The sequence below is a fragment of the Scophthalmus maximus genome, chromosome 13, assembly GCF_022379125.1.
Source record: "Scophthalmus maximus strain ysfricsl-2021 chromosome 13, ASM2237912v1, whole genome shotgun sequence".
NCBI classification, from domain to species: domain Eukaryota; kingdom Metazoa; phylum Chordata; class Actinopteri; order Pleuronectiformes; family Scophthalmidae; genus Scophthalmus; species Scophthalmus maximus.
In genome coordinates this window covers 5,134,912-5,143,869 of record NC_061527.1, presented here as the reverse complement: position 1 = coordinate 5,143,869, position 8,958 = coordinate 5,134,912, and positions in this window count along the sequence as shown.

The following is an 8,958-nucleotide window of genomic DNA, read 5'->3' as shown; positions in this document are numbered from 1 at the left end:
GATATGCACAGTGTGAGCAGGGGAGTTGGGGTATTTATCAACTTCTGTGCGTGTGCACGTGTGTGTGTGTGTGTATGTGTGTGTGTGTGTAAATCTGGGTGTGTTAACGGAGAGAGGGGAGCTTGACTCCCAGTAGATGTCATTATTTTGCACTTGCCAGCTCTCATCTCAGCATGGGGTGCAGAGGTATTTTTATTATTCTGTCTGTGCTTTTTTATACGTGTGTGTGTGTGTGTGTGTGCGTGTGTGTGTGTGTGTGCGCACACATGCGGATGAGTGTGTGAGAGAGAGGGACCTGCACATGTTTGTGTGCATTTGTGTGTGGGCGTGTGCCTCATTCAAAACCCCCCCAAAAAATTGTCTCTGAAAAAGTTCCTGCGGATGGCACGGTGGTGTAGTGGTCAGCACTGTCGCCTCACAGCAAGAAGATTCTGGGTTCGAGTCCCGGTTCAAAGCAACCGGGGCCTTTCTGTGTGGAGTTTGCATGTTCTCCCACGTGTATGCGTGGGTTCTCTCCAGGTTCTCCGGCTTCCTCCCACAGTCCAGAGACATGCAGAATGGGGTAAGGTTCATTGGAGACTCTAAATTGACCGTAGGTGTGAATGTGAGAGTGAATGGTTGTCCGTCTCTGTATGTGGCCCTGCGATAGGCTGGCGACCTCTCGCCCAATGTCAGCTGGGATTGCCCCACCCCCCCCCCCCCCCCCGCGACCCTTAAATGGATAAAGCGGTGGACGATGGATGGATGGATGGAAAGTTCCAGTGCGGTTAGCTCACGAGCGCGTAGAATCTCATTTCCTACCTGCCGCAAAGAGGCACATCGAGTGCCGCAGCGGTGGCAAGGGGTCACCTCCGCAAATACCATCTTTTTTCGTCTGGCTCTCGGGAGCAGGCTTTTTTTTAGAATTAACTCCGAATGTGGCACGACTGGCTTTCAGGCTGGCATTCAGGAGGGTGGGATGGGAGAGGAAAAACGAGATGACACGATCGGCAACATCAGCGAAAAAGGTTGCAGACGGTGTTATAAAAAAACAAAACAACCCTGGACGAAGGCGTCCCATCGTCTCAGCGGTGTCTGATCAGCACCACGGACAGCGCCCCGCTGCTCGCCGCACCGTGACCTCACTCCTGGGATTCATCGCGTTTGTTTTCTTTTTGTCCGAGCGGTCCGAACAGATTCATTAGAGAAAAAGCCAGGAAGATTAATGAATGAATCTGAAGTCTTCACGGCCACACTAATCTCCACACCGGGCCCAGGCCGGTGCGAGAGTGCTGCCCCGGCAACTCAGGCGGTGTGTAAATCTTCCACGGTCGGAAGCACCGCCACTCGGCCTCCGTGAGTGAGAGGGAGTCCGCCTTCGATGTGTTGAGCAGAGTCCGTCCAATTAGGAATAGACGTCTGGAAATGTGTTACGATCACTTTCTTGTTGATTTTATAAAATAAAGTATGTCCGTGTCAAACAGAGGAACTGTAGGATGACGACAGTCCCGCACAATGACTGTGCAATGTAATGTAATGGTCCGGACATTTTCATGAGCTTTTCCTGGAGGGGCTGCACCTGAGAACGCAAATGTTGCTGCGGACGTTTTCTGGAACTTTCCCTGACAACGCCACAAGTAAAATGTAAAATGTAAAAGTGTTTCCAGAGTTCCAGAGTTTTCCAGGGTTCTTGTCTTAAAGATCGAATTAAGATGCACTCTGCTGGACCTGGATTTTGTACGTGGACTCTGCTGAGGAGTCACCAAGGAGCCACATCCCCCGAATGCCCCTGTCGCCATGGGGACCATTTTCCTCCTCATCTCCCTCGTCTGGCCCGGTTGTCCTCTCAGCCCCCGAAACGTCTCACTCTTCTCGCGCTCTTTCTTCCTGATGTTACTGTCGGATGAGCTTGCCACTGCTCTTTTCTGATCCTCGCCCTCGGGGTCCTGGATGTTGGGCGGATCCATCCAATTGGAGGAGTTTTGTTTATATTAGACATATTTAACCGCCCCTTCCCTTTTTTTATTTTCCTTTTCTAAACTTAGGTTACTGGGTCAAATTAGTTTTAGTTATCGTCGTCCAGAACCTGTATAGAAGAATCTACTTGATGAGGAGAGCGAATCAAATTTGGCGAATGCACACTGTCGCAAACCAAATTCATATTTCTCTCTTCCATATTTAACTTCACAGTTTGTGCTGAGAGTCATTCCCATTCATCTGCCACACTTATTACATGAAATAAACCTCAATGTCCATGCTGTCATTACAGCTCAAGTCCAATCAAATGAATAGAGTTCCCAGCTATTCACCACCCGCCCTAATGTTTGCAAGGAGCGTTTTCTGACACCAACACAAACAGATGATTCTCATTTAGCGATTGAGTCTTGAGTCGGAGTTGAGCTCCGACGACTTTCACGGCACTTCTCTGATTCAAATCAAGGCTTAGACGATAGCTCTACTACCTAAATAAATCTTCAGGAAGTACAAGTCACCAGGAAACTACAAAAGAAAAAGAACCCCGAGTAAATGATCTTTCACGCTCTGTACTCCGTCTCTCTCCGTCTCTGTCCTCCCCTCCGTCTTTGTGAGACCTGGGACCAGTTTGATGCCGAGCAACTCCCCGCAGCACCGAGGCAGACAGGAGGCGACGGACAGAGAGAGGCAGCGAGAGGCCGAGGGGGCCGGGAGATGAAGAGGGCAGAGTCAGTGGCGGGGGAAGTGAGACAAAAGAGAAAAGGGAGAGGCAGACACAGAAAGACCGATAATGAGGACAGACGGAGCGGAATATTTCACCACTGGAGCTTTTCACACTTCACATAATATTTCATTCTTACCATCAGACTTCTGCGTTTTGAGATTCTGCCCGTGGCAGACAGATTGACAGACTATTTTTCATCAGCCGCGCTTTCCCTCCCCGGCTCCAGCGACTGTAAACCTCTCTCTAAATGGCCGCCATAAATCCTGCAGAAATCCACATATATAAATATATTTCTGCCATATTTCTGGCAACAGCTGATTATTTCTGCGGTGGTTAAAGTGCGTGTACAAGACCAGCGTATTAATCTAAAGTCACATAATCAAATCGATGGGTCCATCATTGCTGCATGGGCGTGTGTGTGACTTGATATTATAAAGAACAGCTTTATATCATTTAAGAAAAAAAATAAATCAATATACAGATGTTCTCGCCTGGAAAAATGTAAATCAAAACTGATAATCTGTTAATGAAAAGTTGGAAACATGGTTCCTCCGAAATGTGTTGTATTTAATTTTGCTACACACACCAAACTGTCCATTCTCACATATATGATGTCAGGGGTTTGAGGTATTCCAATCATCCTAATATTTCTCACACCCATAAAGATATATTATCATTCATAAAAATATTTTCATCTAAAGGGATGGTCGTCAAGATAGATAGACTGCATGTCTGAGTGACAGAAATCCATCCCAGGGAAAAATCATAAATAACAAAGTGAGATTATTAGCATGATGAGCTGCGCTGTCTCGTTTGACCTTTGACCCCTTATTCTACGCCATCGGAGCCGCAGACTCCCCGGGGTCTTCATTAAACCCCCACAAGAGCAGAATTAAGGATGATGCCGTATAATGTGCAATTTTTCATCCTTTACCTTCCAACTCCCTCGGTGAAATGGAGGTCAGCAGACCCTTTATGATGGCGTGTCATAATTCAAACATAAGCTGTTTCATAGAAATCTTTTTAATTTCTAGATATATTGAAAATGTGGTGACTATTTTAACATCAGTCATTTCAAAAACTACTCGTGAGAGTCTCTGATTACTGTGAAGAAACATCACGTCATGGTGGAGCGCGTTGCACCAGTGTTACTGTCTCTGCTAATGTTTCTCTACATCACGACCATGTTTCCCATTAGCCAATAAACGCTGAATCTCTTAAAACATGAAGCAAAAGTCCCTCCCAATAAAGAAGATGTTGCCTCTTCAAACAAATATTTCCCCTTCTTCTGTACTGAAGAGGATAAACAGCCAGGGAGGGATTTTCCATCTGCCTTTGTGGAAAAAAACCCCAAGAACTGTTTTGACGGAAGGCGATCCGTCTCTTCCCGTTTTGTGTCACGAAGCAATCCAGCGAAAAGCTCTTGTCAGATTTGACCCCGTGGCGAAGCGACTGCGGAGCGACGCATCCAGTGGAGGCTGCCAATCTCCTCGAACATGTTGTCGTCTGTTTGCGGTGAATGTTCCAGGTAGCGGTCAGTTGAGTGTTGCTTTTGGCATCGCGGGACCAAATGTTAACCAAATGTCTTAGCCATGCGTATCCCCGAGGCTTCATCCGTGCCAGTAAGTTATCGTTTCAAGACTAACACAATCTGCGTCCAGACAAACGTTGTAGCTCTGAATTAATATTAATCTCCGTTCACACGAACAAACTTGAAAGCGCCCGTCACCCTTTGACCATTAGGAGTACTAGGTGATAACAGGAAGCAGTTTGTCGACTCTGCAGTCGGTTGCTTGGTTACAGAACATGCCACAAAACGAGAAACAACAAGCGTGGAAAGCGAGACGAGGGATTTCGTCTGTCGGACTGGCGACGAGGTGGAACTGCGCCGATGAGCGTCGAGCCGCGACCGATAAGAACCAGTCGGGAGCTGCGTGGTCGCCCTCCAAACGTCTCCGTTTCTGCCACGTCCGTACTACAACACACGCCCCCGGAGTCTTACAAACGTAACGCGGGCACAAGCGGCGCTGACGGGCGTGCGATGAAGCCAGGATGTTCGGGCTCAGACCCCCCCCCCCCCCCCCCCGTCTGCGGGTGCACACGATGACTCAACAACGCACGGACGGATTCTCGCCAACCTTATGAAGAACATAACAATGACAACCCACATTGGACTTTGCACCAGGGCAGAAAACTGCACGGTTGGATGTTGGATAACTAATGAGCTCGTCGGCTGCTGCGCGCGCAAACGTCTTGAAGATTTATCAGCAATGTGACTGCGGTCGGTATCGACCGTTCGTTCATCTCTTTTAATGACAAACAATGATTAATAACACATTTCGCCGACATAATTTGACCCGACTTTAAGAATAATTGTGATTTTCTTTATTTGGAATCTGCCGATATTAGCTCAGTGGTCGTGTCGTTATACATCTTTAGTTTGGGACGAATTCAATGGAAGACAAGAATATCAGACTCGCTTTGTCTGACCCGGTCTCGTCATGGTCACAGCCAGAGAGAGCGCGGAGCCACCGTGCGACAATCAGCGCGTCCCTCGTCAAGCGCCTCGACTGGGCCGGTTAGTATGGAAATTGGGTCCTGGAGGTTAAACGAGGGGAGGAGGACTTTCCATTCAGGGGAGAAAAAAAAGCCGGGCGTCTGCTCCGGGCTTCCATAACCATGTGAAATATGAACAAGGCCGGGGAGCGTACAGAGGCCGCACAGGCCTGGCCTCTCCACAGAGCCAGGATGAAAGAATGAGAAAGACTTTCTTCTCCAGAGTTAGAAGATTCAAAAAAAAAAAGAAGAGAGGGAAAGAGAGCCGCTGACGTCAGCGTGGCACAAAAAAATGAATTTATAAACAAACTGCGTGATGACTCAGCCCCGCGGCTGACGTGTGTCGTCTGACAGATTCCGATACTGACCGGATGAAGGCGTCGCGCCGGCGATCGGTCGGACGCTGAAAACAGATCCCAATTAACTCCCACTGCGCGTGAGTCGGCGCGAGCTCAGCAGTTCGGTCGACACACACAGACATGATGCAACGGTCCTGCAACTGGAACTGGAAAAATATGCAGAGTACACCCTGAATAAAGCGCGCGTCTCCTCCATTTTTAATAATTTCCCCTGAACGTATTAGTCTCACGTGAGGGCCTCGGGAGGAGGCGGAGGCAGAAAGATGACTTCTTCCCGATGTAGCACAAAGGATGACCCCCCCCCCCCCCCTGAGAAGTTACGCCGATGCTCAGTTCAGCAGAAACTCGAGGCGTTTTCTATCGAATATAAAAAAAACTGAATTCATATTTGTACAACAACGAGATTACTTGACATTTGTGAACCGCAGAACGGGAAACGGAGAAGGAGGGAGACAAAAGATGGAGATAAGGCCGGGGGAGTAGAGGAGGAGAGGATATGAGACGCAACGCAGGATGCAAATTGGATTTCAATCTGCCATATTTCAAGTTGGCTGTATAGGCCAGTGACTTTTTTCTTCTGCTTTTATTAATCTCGTCTTTTCAGCAGCAAAGATTCGACGGAGAATCTGTGGACATGAATGTCTAATTTAGTCTGTGAAGGAAAGCCAGACATCTTCAGGGAGCAGGCTCTGACTCTGAGAGAGAGAGAGAGAGAGGAAAAAAAGTATTCGGTGGGACACACAGGGAGACAGGGGCCAAATGAGGCAGACTGATTGCTATTCTGAAAGGTGGAATTGTGCGGAGAGGGGAAGACAAGAAAAAAAAAGAAAAGAAAGGAAAGGCGTGACGGGTGTGTGTGTGTGTGTGTGTGTGTGTGTGTGTATGTGTGTGAGAGAGAGACACAGTCCACAATTGTAGACTCATTGTCATACTTGGAGTTCTCACACCCATATCTCTCTTTGTTACACACACACACACACACACACACACACACACACACACACACACACACACAAACACACACACACACACACACACAGTCAACTTAGCCGTCCCAGCTTTTCAAAGATGATTTAAAAGGAGATTAAAGCTGAGAACCAGATTTCCCCACAGTCCCACGTTGCCATGGCAATACCTAATTGAGTCTCTCTCTCTCGCTTTTTTGTGGTCAAATCATCAAATCCACGCGTAAGTGTGTGGTAACGAACACGGAGGCAGACTAACTGCACGTGTGTGTGTGTGTGTGTGTGTGTGTCACTCCTGTTATCTTTTGCTCCCCCACTTGATGTTGTTGTTGCCTTTGTGCAGCGACAATGAGGCGGGCCTAATGAGTCAGTGTGATCTTGTGGGGGCTTCCTCGCCACGCTGCCGCCGCAGCCTGAAGACCTCGTATCTCCGTATCGCGTGACGTAACTTAACCACTAACAATTATCGTTTGTTTGGCAAAAAGCCTAATATTTCTCTACAGTGGTGCTGCGGCACAAACTCTGGACTCCCTGCTATTGCATCCTCAGTGGGAACTCTTCATTACAAAAGTGTTCATAATGTATTTAAGAGCATTTTCACCGTCGGCCAATATACTGTGGTGGCTTCGAAAAGCTTTCTCCAGGCTGTTTTCCAAAATTATAGATCATTATATCTGTCACTGTTCAAGGTGATTATAACCTGCACATACGTCAAAAATGGAAAAACCATAATACGGAGTAAGGGTTATTGTATTATTGTAGTTTTTTTCTACTTCGCCTCAGGGTTTAGCAGCCTGGTTTCACCTTAACACTTCAGCAGAAGCACAACAGTACATTTCGAGACAAACTATCTTTGTCCAACCCTGTTGCAGGAGCTCACTGTTCAGGGGAGCAAAAATCATTTTCCATACATCTTAGACTTTGTGGATCGGCGTGTCTTAAAACAAAATATGAATAGACACTATGAATAATGGGGGATGACGTCGACAGCCTGTCGGCGTTTAAACCTTCTGTGGGTTATACGGTTTCGGTGTTGGACTTTTTTCTTGTATGTACTTGGGAAAAAAAAAATGTTACAGCAAAAGTCTTGTCCCGTAAAAAAAAAAAAAAAAAGATTATACTGAACTACTTCCTACGAACACTGAGGGCGTCCTCGGGAAGCAACACAACCACTGATCCCTCCAGAAGAATCACGTCTAAATTTAGACTTCTGAGGCGTCAGGGCAGAGAAGAACAATGGATGCAGGAAACAGAGGAGTGTGCGTGCGTATGTGTGTGTGTGTGTGTGTGTGTGTGTGTGTGTGATGGGGGGGTTGTTAAGTGGGAGGAAGGAAAAAACACCGGAAAAAGAACCGGACTGAAGAGGAAGGAGGTAGAGAGAAGTGTGAAAATGCCGACAGAGCAGAGATAGCGTGGTGATGTTTGACCTTTGACCTTTTTTCCCAATATATTCAGTGATATTATCACAGATAGACGTTAAGATTTAAATATCAAATCATTTTTACATCACCCAGCAAAAAAAAGGGCTCTACCTGTGCGCGGCATCGTCCCCGAGCTGAAGTTGTTCATCCGACTTCAGGGATGCTCTAAGGGGATAAGGAATTCAGAGGAAGTTAAAAGAGTTGAGCAACAAAGTTACGTTCGACCTACATTGTCTTAATTCAAGATGCTCAGGGCAAAACCCTTAACGAAAAGTTATTCATTTTATTTGGATGGCGCACCACAGTGACTCCATCCAAACTGCAGGACATTACCTCCCGAATTCATCGAGTCTCCCGCAAAGCAAATTTCTCTGAAGCAAATTTCTTCGTACAGTCGCGCAGAGCCGTGTGCCGATCGAACCAGTTCTGTGAGCGTCAATGGCCGGTTGGAGTAGCGGCACCGGCAACTCTGACCACCGACCATCAAAAACCATAAAGATTGCCTGAACGCCATTTTTCAAAATCAACATGAATTTTTTTCTTTCTTTTTTTGAATGCCATTACATTAATTGATGATTAGAATCAGACATACTTTATTGATCCGCGGGGGAAATTGGGCCAGGAGTCACACCATGAAGACACCATTCAGTCGGCCACCGTTGTGGTTTTTGTTGTTGTGCTCGGCGGCGCCACGCGCTGCGGGGAAAAACACGAGATGTCCACAGAGGTATACAGAGTGATGTCTACCCGAGTCGGACGTGGCACCATCCCAGATATCGCCGATTTGTGTTGGTGGAACCATCTTTCTACTTCTCTCGGTGGAACATTTTGTGCCCTATCAAAACTAGTATTTTTCTCTCACCTTGACGAGGATGCACCGCGCTTCTGCAGGAGAATCTGCATAGATCAGGTCAAAATAAAAGAAAAGGTTTAAGGTTTTAAGATGTTCAATGACAGTTTAGAAAATATCAGCGCTGTGC